Source organism: Cervus elaphus, chromosome 13 (genome assembly GCF_910594005.1).
Source record: "Cervus elaphus chromosome 13, mCerEla1.1, whole genome shotgun sequence".
NCBI classification, from domain to species: domain Eukaryota; kingdom Metazoa; phylum Chordata; class Mammalia; order Artiodactyla; family Cervidae; genus Cervus; species Cervus elaphus.
The window spans coordinates 11,576,807-11,590,607 of NC_057827.1; the positions used below are offsets into that span (position 1 = coordinate 11,576,807).

At 39.9% G+C, this 13,801-nt stretch overlaps 1 protein-coding gene across 8 annotated transcripts in view; it reads left to right on the top strand.

Moving 5' to 3' along the window:
• The window catches only part of TTC23 (tetratricopeptide repeat domain 23), a 143,911-nt gene that overhangs the window by 17,713 nt on the left and 112,397 nt on the right, over positions 1-13,801 (top strand). The window contains exon 1 of one of the 8 annotated variants that reach the window (XM_043922536.1): positions 6,997-7,148. The exons of the other annotated variants lie outside the window; for them this stretch is intronic. The gene's annotated coding sequence lies outside the window, so the exon portion shown is untranslated. Of the gene's footprint in view, positions 1-6,996; positions 7,149-13,801 lie in introns of those variants that run through there. 8 annotated transcript variants of the gene reach the window in all.

Genomic DNA, 13,801 nt, shown 5'->3' on the forward strand with positions numbered 1-13,801 from the left:
AGTGTATAGAAATGCTACAGATTTCTGTGTATTAATTTTGTAATATGCAACTTTACCAAATTCACTGATGAGTTTTAGTAGTTTTCTGGTAGGAAAACTTAGCATCTTCTATGTATAGGATCATGTCATCTATAAACAGTGAGAGTTTCTTCTTTTCCGATTTGGATTCCCCTTCTTTTTCTTCTCTGATTGTTGTAACTAGGACTTCCAAAACTATGTTGAATAGAAGTGGGAGTGGACATCCTTGTCTTGATCCTGATCTTAGAGGGAATGCTTTCAGCTTTTCACTGTTAAGTATGATGCTAGCTGTAGATTTGTCATATATAGCCTTTATTATGTTGACGGCTTCCCTGGTAGCTTAGCTGGTAAAGAATCCACCTGCAATGCAGGAGACCCTGGTTTGATTCCTGGGTTGGGAAGATCCCCTGGAGAAAGGATAGGCTACACACTCCAGTATTCTTGGGTTTCCCCGGTGGCTCAGTTGGTAAAGAATCTGCCTGCAATGTGGAAGACCCTGGTTTGATTCCTGGGTCTAGAAGATCCCCTGGAGAAGGGAATGGCTACCTCTCTAGTATTCTTGCCTGGAGCATTCCATAAACAGAGGGGTCTGGCAGGCTACACTTCTTGGAGTCGCAAAGCATGGGACAGAACTGAACGACTTTCACTTCTCTATGTTCCCTCTACGCCCACTTTCTAGAGAGTTTTTATCGTAAATGAGAGCTGAATTTTGTCAAAGGCTTTTTCTGCTTCTATTGAGATGATCATATGGCTTTTATTCTTCAGTTTGTTAATATGGTGTATCACATTGATTGATTTGCAAATGTTGAAGAATCCTTGCATCCCAGCAGTGAATCCCACTTGATCATGGCATATGATCTTTTTAATGTATTGTTGGATACAGATAGGTAGTATTTAGTCAAGGATTTTTGCATCTATGTTTATCAGTGATATTGGCTTGTAATTTTCTTTTTTGTGTGGTATCTTTCTCTGGTTTTGGTATCAGGGTGATGGTGACATCATAAAATGAGTTGGGAAGTTTTCCTTCCTCTGTGAATTTTTGTAAGTTTCAGAAGGATAAGTGTTAATTCTTCTTTAAATGTTTGATAGAATTCTCCTGTGAAGCCATTAGGTCCTGGACTTTTGTTTGGGGGGAGGTTTTTAGTCACAGTTTCAATTTCAGCACTTGTGATTGGTCTGTTCCTATTTTCTATTTCTTCCTGGTTCAGTATAGGGAGACTACCTTTCTAAGAATTTGTCCATTTTTTCCAGGTTGTCCATTTTATTGGCACAGTTGTTCATAGTAGTCTCTTATGATCCTTGGTGTTTCTATGGAGTCAGTTGTAACTTTTCCTTTTTCATTTCTGATTTTAATGATTTGAGTCCTCTCCCTTTTTTACTTTATGAGCCTGGCTAAAGGTTTATCAATTTTGTTTATCTTTTCAAAGAACCAGCTTTTAGTTTTCATTGATCTTTGTGATTGTTTTCTTTGTCTCTATTTCATTAATTTCTGCTCTGATTTTTATGATTTCCTTCCTTCTACTAACTTTGGGTTTTGTATGTTCTTCCTTCTCTAGTTGTTTCAGGTGTAAGGTTAGGTTGTTTATTTGAGTTTTTTCTTGTTTCTTGAGATAAGATTGTATTGCTATAAACTTCCCTCTTAGACCTGCTTTTGCTGCATCCCTTAAGTTTAGGACTGATGTGCTTTTGTTCTTATTTCTCTCTAGTTTTTCTTCCTTGATTTCTTCAGTGATCCACTGGTTGTTCAGTAGCATATTGTTTAGTTGTCACATATTTGTGTTTCTTGGGGATGCTTGATATGATGTCAATTTTCTTAAATTTACCAAGGCTTGCCTTGTGGCCCAGCATGTGCTCAGTCCTGGAGAGTGTTCCATGTGCACTTGAGAAGAATGTGTAGTCTGCTGCTTTTGGATGGAATGCTCTATAAGTATCAATTAAGCCCAACCCATCTAAAGTGTCATTTAAAGACTTTGTTTCTTTGTTGATTTTGTGTCTAGATGATATGTACATTTGTGAAAGTGGGCTATTAAAAGTTCCCCACTATTATTGTGTTACTGACAATTTCTCCCTTTATATTTGTTATTATTTGCTTTACATATTGAGGTGCTTCTATGTTGGGTCTATATATATTTATAATTGTTATATCTTCTTCTTGGATTGAACTCTTTATCATTATGTAATGTCCTTCTTTGTCTCTTATAAAAGTCTTTGTTTTAAAGTCTATTTGGTCTGATATGAGTATCACTACTCCAATTTTCTTATGATTTCCATTTGCATGAAATACCTTCTCCCATCCCCTTGCTTCCAGTCTGTAAGTGTCCATAGGTCTGAGGTGGGTCTTTTGTAGACCACTAAGACAGTCTTGCTTTTGTATCCACTCAGCCAGTCTATATCTTTTGGTTGGTGAATTTAATCCATTTACATTTAAGGTACTTATTGATATGTATGATCCTGTTACCATTTTGCTAATTGTTTTAGGTTTATTTTTGTAAATCTTTTCCTTCTCTTGTGTTTCCTGCATAGAGAAGTTCCTTTAGCATTTGTTGTTAAACTTGCTTAGTGGTGCTGAATTCTCTTAACTTTTGCTTGTCTGGAAAAAACTTGATTTCTTCATCAAATCTGAATGAGAGTCTAACTGAGTAGAATATTCTTGGTTATAGGTTCTTCTGTTTCATCAATTGGAATAGGTCATGCCATTCCCTTCTAGCTTATAGAGTTTCTGTTGAGAAATCGGCTGACAGCATTTTGAGATTTCCCTTGTATGTTACTTATCTTTTTTCCCTTGTTACTTTTAATAATTTACCTTTGTCTTTAATTTTTGTCAGTTTGATTACTATGTTTTGGTGTGTTCCTCCTTGGGTTTATCCTGCCTGGGACTGTCTGTGCTTCCTGGACTTGGTTGACTATACCCTTTCCCATGTTGGGGAAGTTTTCAGCTATTATCTCTTCAAATATTTTCTCAGATCCTTTGTCTCTCTCTTCTCCTCCTGGGACCGTTATAATGCAAATATTGGTGCATTTAATGTTGTCACAGAGATCTCTTACACTGTCTTCATTTCTTTTTGTTCTTTTTTCTATATTCTGTCTCGTAGCATTGTTTTTCATCATTCTGTCTTTCGGGTCACTTATCTGTCTTTCTGCCTCAGTTATTTTGCTATTGATTCCTTCTATTGCATTGTTATCTCTGTTTGTTTATTCTTTAGTTCTTCTAAGCCTTTGGTAAACATGTGCATCTTCTCCATTCTTTTTCCCAGATCCTGAATCATCTTCACTATCATTATTCAGAATTCTTTTTCTGGGAGGTTGCCTATCTCCACTTCATTTAGTTGTTTTTCTGGGGATTTATCTTATTCCTTCATCTGTGATATGACCCTGTTTCTTCTCATTTTAGTTAGCTTTCTGTGATTGTTGTATTAGTTCTGAAGACTGCTGGGATTGTAGTTCTTATTTCTTCTGTCTCCTCTCTGGTAGATGAGGATAAGAGACCTGTGCAAACTTCCTGATGGGAAGGACTGGCTGTGTGGAAAACTGGGTCTTGCTCAGTAAAACTTTAATCCAATTGTCTGCTGATGGGTAGGGCTGTGCTCCCTCCCAGTTTGTTATCTGGCCTGAGGTGACCCAGTCCTGGAGTCTACAGGCTCTATTGTAGGGCTATTGGCAACCTCCAAGAGAATCTACACTGAGACACATCTCCTAGGAACACTGCTACCAGTTCCCCTGTCCCCGTGGTGGGTCTCTGCCAACACACACCTCAGAAGAAGACCCTCAAGCATTCACAGGTAGGTCTGGCTCAGTCTCCTGTGGGATCCGTGTTCCTTTCCTTTCAGCCCTGGTGTGCACAAAGTTTGGTTTATGTCTGTCAAGAGTGGTGTCTCTGTTTCCCCCAGTCCTGTGGGGGGTCCTGGAGTCACATCCCACTTGGCCTTCAAAATCAGATTCCCTGGGCATTCCCAGCCCCTTGGCTGCATCTCCCGGCTGGGGAGCCTGATGTGGGGCCTAGAACCTTCACAACAGTGCAAGGACTTCTTTGATATCATTGTTCTCCAGGTTGTGGGTCTCCCACCCAGAAGGTATAGGATTTGATTTTATAGTGATTGTGCCCTTCCTACTGTTTTGTTGTGGCTTCTCCTTTGACCTTGGATGTGGGGTATCTCTTTTGGTGGGTTCCAGTGTCTTCCTGTGGATGGTTGTTCAACAGCCAGTTGCAATTTTGGTGCTCTGGAAGAAGATATAATGGTCTCACGTGCTTATTGGCCATTCATACATCTTTTTTGGTATCTATTCAGATTTTTTGCCTATTTTATAAATTTGGTTATTTGTTGTCTTATTATTGAGTTGTAAGTGTATTTTGAATAAACTCCTTTTTTAGACATATGACATATTTGCAAATATTTTGTCCCATTTCATGGGTTGTCTTTTAGAGCAATAAGCTTTAATTTTGTTGGAGCCCTATTTGTCTATTTTTTCCTTTTTTCACTTGTGTCTTTGGTGTTCTAAGATCTTTGCCTAACCCAAGCGTATACATAGTTTCCTGTTCTATGAACTTTCTATTGTTTGAGCTCTTCCTTTTATGTCTCTGACCCAGTTGGAGTTAACTTTTGTATATGGTATGATGTAAGGCTCCAGCTCAGTTCTCTGGCATGTGCCAGTGATTAGAGGACTAGTCTCTTCTGAATTTTTTATCTTGGCATACTTTTCAAAAAATAACTGACAGTAAATGTAACTGTTTATTAACCAGATTCTCAGTTCTATCCCATTGAAAATTTTTTTTTTTTTTTTCTGGCAGTATGGCCATTTATCGAGAGTCACAGAACAAAACTAGGTCTCTGGAGCCAGGTGCCTCCCAGGTACAGCTTCTGCCACAGGCCTGTTCCTGCGGGAGGAGGCTGGCAACCCGGCCCGAGACACACACTGGGCATACAGGTCAGGGGCGCTGGGCCTGGCAGTGGGACCTTCGCCACCCCAACTGCCAGCCCCTCCCATGAGCAGGCAGCATGGTCTCTTCTCCATGGGGACCTACTCTGAGGGGGCTATGAGTTTGAAAGATACCCCATATCCAAGGACAAGGGAGAAGCCACAACAAAACAGTAGGAAGGGTACAATCACTATAAAATCAAATCCTATACCCGCTAGGTGGGCAACCCACAAACTGAAGAACAATGATATCAAAGAAGTCCTTGCACTGTTGTGAAGGTCCTAGGCCCCACATCAGGCTCCCCAGTCACGAGACACAGCCAAGGGGCCTGGGAATGCCCGAGTTGGGGTGGGGGGGAGTGGGTCTCCACTCTATCCCACTGAACTTTATGTCAGTTCTGTGTCAGCACCACACTTTTGATTATTTTAGCTTTGTAGTAATTTTTTTTAATGGGAAATATAATTCCTCCAAGTTTGTTCTTTTCAAGATCATTTTAGCTTCTAGGTCTCTTACATTTCCATATGAATTTAAGGTCAGATTCTAGGAGGCAGCAAGAGGCAGCTGGAATTTTGATAAAGATCGCGTTAAATGTATAGATCAATATTTGGAAAATATTGCTATTTTAGTGTTATTAAGGCTTCTAGTCCATAAACATGCAACATCTCTTCATTTATTTAATATTTTTTGACTACTTTCAGTAATGTTTTTGAGTGTAAAAAGTCTTGTATTTTTTGTTAAAATTAAAAAAAAATTTTTTAATCAAAAAAGTTAAATCAAACGTTTTTCTTTGTTTATCCCTAAATATTTTTTCTTTTTTGATGCTATTTTTGTGAATGAAAATATTTTCTTAATTTCATTTTTAGATTGATAGAAATACAATTCTTGTTTCTTTTGTATCCTACAGCCTTGCTGAATTTGTTCCATAGTTTCTAGTAGTTTTTGTTTTGTTTTTTATTTTGTTTTTCTGTATGAATCCCTTAAGATTTTCTACATATAGGATCATATCATTGAATAATAAAGTTTTATTTCTTCCTTTCTAATCTGCATACCTTTTGTTTCTTTTTCTTGCCTTATCGCACTGGTTAGAACATCTATTACAATCTTGGATACAAGTGGTGAGAGCAAACATCCTTGCCTTGTCTCCAGCGTTGGGATGAAAGCATGCAAACATTCACCATTAAGTGTGACGTTTGACCTTAAGTTTTGAAAATCAAATCTTTTATCAGGTTGAAGAAGTTTTTGTCGTAAATGGATGTTAGATTTTGCCAAATAATTTTTCTTCATCTATCAAGATGATCATGCAGTTTTTTTCCCATCTATTCTTAAAATATGGTATATTACATTATGATTTCAGATGTTAAGCAAACCTTACATTCCCAGGATGAATCTCCCTCAGTCATAGCTTGTAATCCTTTTTATATGTCCCTAGATTTGGCTTTGCATATATTTTGTTGAGGACTTTTTGTGTTCATATTTATCAAGCATTATTGGTTTGTTGTTTTTGTGTGTTGTCTTTGTCTGGCCTTGGTATCAGGAAGTGGCTTCCTGATTCTATAATAGTGGCTTCATAGAATAAGCTGGAAAGGCTTCCGTTCCCTTTCTTTCTGAGGCTTGCAAAAGATACACGTTATTATTTTCTTGAAAGTTTTAGTAGAATTTACAACTGAAGCTATCTGGGCATAGGTTTAACTTTATGTAAATATTTTCAGTTACCAATTTATTTGTTTGTTATAATTCTATTTAGATTTTGTTTCCATTTTATTCAGTTTTGGTATTCTGTATCTTTATGGGATCTTTTCCTATTTCACAGCTTTTTGATACTGCAGCTTAACATATGGGCAAGATTGGTTTTCAACTAGTACACTCTCATACAGTCATAGTGGTTATTATTTCCTAAGAGCCAGTACCCTGAGAGAGCCTCCTGCCTCTTCTCCAGCCTCCCTACAACTCCCCACCTGTCAGCACCTGAAGGCTAACACCTGGGACAGCGGGGGACATTCAGAACTCAGCTAACTCCAACATCATTGTCATCTATACAGATTGATTGGTCCTCCTGCTATGCCAGTTATTAAATTTTTGAACATCACCTTTTGGAAATGGAAGACTGAATCCCCACTTCAGACCTCTACTTCCTCTCACTTTGATCTGGTGTTGATCATGTGCTTCAGCATTCTACTGGGCAGGTCTGGCAGAAGGAATAGCATCAATTGATTGGGTATGTCTGTCTGAGAGTTGTGGGCCAATGGATTAAGAGATTTGGGAAGTCAGTGTGTAGGCCTAGGTTGATTTCTAATGAAAATTTAAATCCCAGCTATGGCTATTAGAAAGAAAAGAAAAGTGACTGATGATAAACGTGTAGCTCAAAGTAAGTGAACTGAAAAATGTGTCTTTGTGCTAAAGGTGTTATTGTATGGTGCCACACATATTGAAAGCAAGATTGTTACCAAGCCCAAGCTCGTTCTGCTCGATGCATGACAGGCTAATAAATCGAGAGACGAGTTGTTGGAGCAAGGAATGATGACTTTAATCAAAAGGTTAGCAGAAAGAGGAGATGGTAGACTCAAGTCTCCCAAAAACCATCTTATCTCAGTCAGGATTCAGGATTGTTCCTGAATTATCTTCTGAACATAATCCTGAATTATACAGGGTTGTATATAACAATAGGAAGGGGGAAGGGGCCTTCAGTGGCCCTGAGCAATGGCAGAACAGGGCTGTTAACTGGTTGCTGGTTGACAGTTGCTCACTTGCTTGGGAGAGGGTCCCACCAGAGTCCCCCAACCCATTGCTGAGTGGGACTATTCTAGCTAGCATCTGTCTCAGTGGAGTGTGCAGGCAGGAGCCAGGGAGGGAAAGGCCCCTTATACCTTAGGTCCCATGTGGGACCACTGCTACAAGGTCACTGACTGAAATGCTTTCAGAAGGCAGGCAAGTAACATTCCTCATTTCATTGATTCGGAGATGCATATTTCTTTTGGCATTTAAACATCTTTGAAACTGGAGTGCATGTTACAACTGATGGTAAGTCATAGTTTAATGGCAGTGTCATTTCTGTCTTATTATTATAAAATACTAGCATCATAATCAGATGTTTTGAAAATCACATCCTTTTATGTCAGCCATGCACTTTGAAAGAGAGGTATAGATACAAATACTTATTCTTCTACCATGAGAAAAACAACAGAACAAGGGACATGACAAATGGCAGCTACTTTGTTATTTCTGTGTCTAGGAGCCAATAGAGAGAAGTTCAGTTCAGTTCAGTCACTCAGTCGTGTCCGACTCTTTGTGACCCCATGGACTGCAGCACACCAGGCTTCCCTGTCCTTCACCAACTCCTGGAGCTTGCTCAAACTCGTGTCCATCAAGTCAGTGATGCAATCCATCCACCTCATCCTCTGTTGTCCCCTTCTCCTCCCACCTTCAATCTTTCCCAGCATCAGGGTCTTATCTAGTGAGTCAGTTCTTTGCATTAGGTGGCCAAAGTATTAGAGTTTCAGCTTCAGCATCACTCCTTCCAGTGAGTCAGACACGACTGAGTGACTGAACTGAACTGAACTGATGTTCTTTATATTGTCACATATTTTATCTCACGTGGCCCTTACCACAGCCATGTGAGGTACAGAGGCAGGTATGTTTACCCCTGTTTTATAAATGAGGTCGATGAAGTTGAGTGATGCTCAATTACTTGTCCTATGTTGCACAGCCAGAATCAGAACCCTGGTCTTGTAATAATTTTTGTTTCCCACTTTATCATCCATCCTTTCATTGATCACAATCTGTAGTAGCAGCAGTCAAATACTTTTGTTTTGTAAACCTAAGAATTTAGGTTTAGGTAATTAGAAAGTAATCACATTTTCATAATCAGAAAATAGAACATCTTGAGCAAATTTTACCACACTTTCTTCTGTTTAGGGGAGAAAGTGAAAGTGAAGTCATTCAGTCGTACCCAACTCTGCGACCCCATGGACTGTAGCCTACCAGGCTCCTCAGTCCATGGAATTTTCCAGGCAAGAGTACTGGAGTGGGTTGCCATTTCCTTCTCCAGGGCATCTTCCCAACCCAGGGATTGAACCTGGGTGTCCCGCATTGCAGGCAGACGCTTTACCATCTGAGACACTGGGGAAGTTTAGAGGAGGCAGAGATTAAATTTTAAAAGCTCTACACATAATATGCCTTGTGGTAAAAAAAAAAAAAAAAAAAATGCCTTGTGGTATTTGCTAGTCTGGGCCTCTGAACCCAGTGTTAAACTTTGAAATTGACTTTCCTTTTTTTCTTTCTTTTGTTCTCAACTTTTGTTTTTTCTCATGCTCTCTCTTACTATTAAATCCTTAAAACAGAAGATACAATCTGAATCTAACCCCGTTTACCCTTTTTTTTTTTTCCTTTTTCCTTTCTGGCCAGTTAAAAAATTGAGCCATATTTAAAAATCAGTAGTTTCACATAAAGATCTAGATTTCTGGATTTCTGGCTTCCTTTGAAAACCCCTAACACTTGTGAACACTGGGCCTATGTCACCACAGGAAACCATTAGGTGGGGTAGCAGGGGGAAAAGGCAACTGCTCCTGGAGGCAGGATGCACTCTCCAGTTGCCAGTTGCCATTACTCTCTCAACAGCAGTAGCAGAAAAAACCTACTTCTGCTTTATTGACTATGCCAAAGCCTTGGACTGTGTGGATCACAACAAACTGTGGCAAATTCTTAAAGAGACAGGAATACCAAACCAGCTTACCTGCCTCCTGAGAAATCTGTATGCATATCAAGAAGCAACAGTTAGAACCAGTCTGTTGTTCTGGTTCCAGATCGGGAAAGGAGTACATCAAGGCTGTATATTGTCACCCTGCTTATTTAAATTATATGCAGAGTACATCATGTGAAATGCCAGGCTGGATGAAACACAAGCTGGAATCCAGATTGCCAGGAGAAATATCAATAACCTCAGACATGCAGATCACACCACCCTTATTGCAGAACCGCAGCACACCAGGCCTCCCTGTCCATCTCCAACTCCCGAAGTTTACGTAAACCCATATCCATCAAGTCAGTGATGCCATCCAACCATCTCCTCCTCTGTCATCCCCTTCTCCTCCTGCCCTCAATCTTTCCCAGCATCAGGGTCTTTTCCAGTGAGTCAGCTCTTCACATCAGGTGGCCAAAGTATTGGAGTTTCAGCTTCAACACCAGTCCTTCCAATGAACACCAAGGACTGATCTCCTTTAGGATGGACTGGTTGGATCTCCTTGCAGTTCAAGGGACTCTCAAGAGTCTTCTCCAACACCACAGTTCAAAAGCATCAATTCTTCAATGCTCAGCTTTCTTCATAGTCCAACTCTCACATCCATACATGACCACTGGAAAAAGCATAGCCTTGACTAGATGGACCTTTGTTGACAAAGTAATGTCTCTGCTTTTTAATATGCTGTCTAGGTTGGTCATAACTTTCCTTCCAAGGAGCAAGTGTCTTTTAATTTCATGGCTGCAATCATCATCTGCAGTGATTTTGAAGCCCAGAAAAATAAAGTCAGCCGCTGTTTCCACTGTTTCCCCATCTATTTGCCATTAAATGATGGGACCAGATGCCATGATCTTAGTTTTCTGAATGTTGAGCTTTAAGCCAACTTTTTCACTCTCCTCTTTCACTTGCATCAAGAGCCTCTTTGGTTCTTCTTCACTTTCTGCCATAAGGGTGGTGTCATCTGCATATCTGAGGTTATTGATATTTCTCCTGGCAATCTTGATTCCAGCTTGTGCTTCTTCAGCCCAGCGTTTCTCATGATGTACTCTGCATATAAGTTAAATAAGCAGGGTGACAATATACAGCCTTGACGTACTCCTTTTCCTATTCGGAACCAGTCTGTTATTCCATGTCCAGTTCTAACTGTTGCTTCCTGACCTGCATATAGGTTTCTCAAGAAGCTTGCTTTTTCGATGATCCAGCGGATGTTGGCAATTTGATCTCTGGTTCCTCTGCCTTTTCTAAAACCAGCTTGAACATCTGGAAGTTCACGGTTCACGTATTGCTGAAGCCTGGCTTGGAGAATTTTGAGCATTACTTTACTAGCATGTGAGATGAGTGCAATTGTGCAGTAGTTTGAGCATTCTTTGGCATTGCCTTTCTTTGGGATTGGAATGAAAACTGACCTTTTCCAGTCCTGTGGCCACTGCTGAGTTTTCCAAATTTGCTGGCGTATTGGGTGCAGCATTTAACAGCATCATCTTTTAGGATTTGAAATAGCTCAACTGGAATTCCATCACCTCCACTAGCTTTGTTCATAGTGATGCTTCCTAAGGCCCGCTTGACTTCACATTCCCAGATATCTGGCTGTAGGTGAGTGATCACACCATTGTGATTATCTGGGTCGTGAAGATCTTTTTTGTATAGTTCTTTTGTGTATTCTTGCCACCTCTTCTTAATATCTTCTGCTTCTGTTAGGTCCCTACCATTTCTGTCCTTTATTGAGCCCATCTTTGCATGAAATGTTCCCTTGGTATCTCTAATTTTCTTGAAGAGATCTCTAGTCTTTCCCATTCTGTTGTTTTCCTCTATTTCTTTGCATTGATCTCTGAGGAAGGCTTTCTTATCTCTCCTGGCTATTCTTTGGAACTCTGCATTCAAATGGGTTTATCTTTCCTTTTCCCCTTTGCTTTTCGCTTCCCTTCTTTTCACAGCTATTTGCAAGGCCTCCTCATTCAGCCATTTTGCTTTGTTGCATTTCTTTTTGGGGGGATCGTCTTGATTCCTGTCTCCTGTACAATATCACAAACCTCCGTCCATAGTTGATCAGGCACTTTGTCTATCAGATCTAGTCCCTTAAATCTATTTCTCACTTCCACTGTATAGTCATAAGGGATTTGATTTAGTTCATACCTGAATGGTCTAGTAGTTTTCTCCACTTTCTTAAATTTCAGTCTGAATTTGGCAATGAGTTCATGATCTGAGCCACCGTCAGCTCCCGGTCTTGTTTTTGCTGACTGTATAGAGCTTCTCCATCTTTGGCTGCAAAGAATTACATAAATATCTGTTATTAGTATTTCTCACATTCCATAAGTAGTTGGGTCAGCAGAGGTTCTGGAGTCTCAGATTCCCCATCTCAAGCTTCAGCTCTTTGTCTAGACCACAGCACCTATGGAATTGGTTATCTTGTCTTGCCAATAGAGCAAGAGCTTATTATAAGAAAAAGTCAGCCAGCATCTTAGAATCTGAGCCTCTGTACTGTGTGGTTTAGGCAAAGCTTAGATGTTGAACCTGAAAGATTGGCTTTTCACATTTTGAAGGGCTACCCAGGGATAAGAAGTTGTCCAAGATTATAGTTCATCTGTATCTTTCTCATAGTCTGACCTTAGGCTAGTTCTTTCCTTCTGTGTTTGATGTCTTCATTCTATATTGCTTTATGAAAAAAAGAAAAGCTCCTACTTCCTTTTTGGTGAAAATGTAAAACTCTATTATGGATTAAGGAGTGGGCAAACTTTACCTTGGTGTAAACTATAAAATATAGATATAGTCTATATTCAGACTAACTGTTTCAACACTTGCCTCTAGCCCATCTCAAATCTTATTTGAAAGTGGGCATTGAGGAAAAGGGGGCTACAGAGGATGAGATGGTTGGATAACATCATTGACTCAATGGACATGAGTTTGAGCAAACTCTGGGAGATAGTAAAGGACAGGGAAGCCCGGAGTGCCACAGTTCATGAGGTCGCAAAGAGTTGGATATGACTGGGCAACTGAACAACAATAGAATAAGTTATAATTTTTTAAGGAAAGGAAAAACTTAACTTCAAAAAGGTGTCATTCATAACCAGTGGCTTGCTTCTAACTACTAAATTGGATATTATACATAAACTTTCTTCCTTAACCTCAAATTCAGTCTGGCTGAGACCAAATTGATTGTCTTATCAAAAGGGTGATTGCCCTCTATCTCACAACTTCTATTCATGATATCACTATTTTTAAATGTTGGTAAGCTTTTTCTGTGGTGTTGGAGAAGACTCTTGAGAGTCCCTTGAACTGCAAGGAGATCAAACCGGTCCATTCTAAAAGAAATCAACCCTGAATATTCATTGGAAGGACTGATGCTGAAGCTGAAGCTCCAGGACTTTGGCCACCTAATGCAAAGAGCTAGCACATTGAAAAAGACCCTGATGCTGGGAAAGATAGAAGGCATGAGGAGAAGGGGATGACAGGGGACAAGATAGTTGGATGGCATCACCGACTCGATGGACATGAGTTTGAGCAAGCTCCAGGAAATGGTGAAGGACAGGGCATCCTGGCGTGCTACAGTCCTTGGGGTTGCAAAGAGTTGGAAACTACTGAGCAACTGAACAATAACAACAGAACTTTTTCTGTGAATGGACCAATAGTAAATATTTTAGGCCGTGAGGGCCATAAGGTTTCTGTTACAGGCTATTCACCTCTGCTGTTGTGTTGTGAAAGCAGCCTTAGACAGCATGTAAGTAAATAAGCAGGGCTGTGTTCCAATAAAGCTTTAGTTACAAAAACAGACTGGGCAGGATTTGTCCCATTGTCAAAATGTGCCAAGCCCTATTCTAGAGTCTCAGGATGAAAATGTCAAGAGTTGGTTTTGATTGTCCTCCTTCTTTAATTTTTATATCTAAGTAGCTCTCTAGTTGGGCTTCCCTGGTGCCTCAGTGGTAGAGAATTCTCCTGCAAATGCAGAATATGAAAGTTCAAACCCTGGGTCAGGAAGGTGCCCTGGAGAAGGAAATGGCAAACCACTTCAGTATTCTTGCTGGGAAATCACCTGGACAGAGGAACTTGGTGCCTGGGGTTGCAAAGAGTTGGACACAACTGAATGACTAAACAACAAAAATGACTAATGATGTTGAACAGCTTTTCATTTTCATATTTGT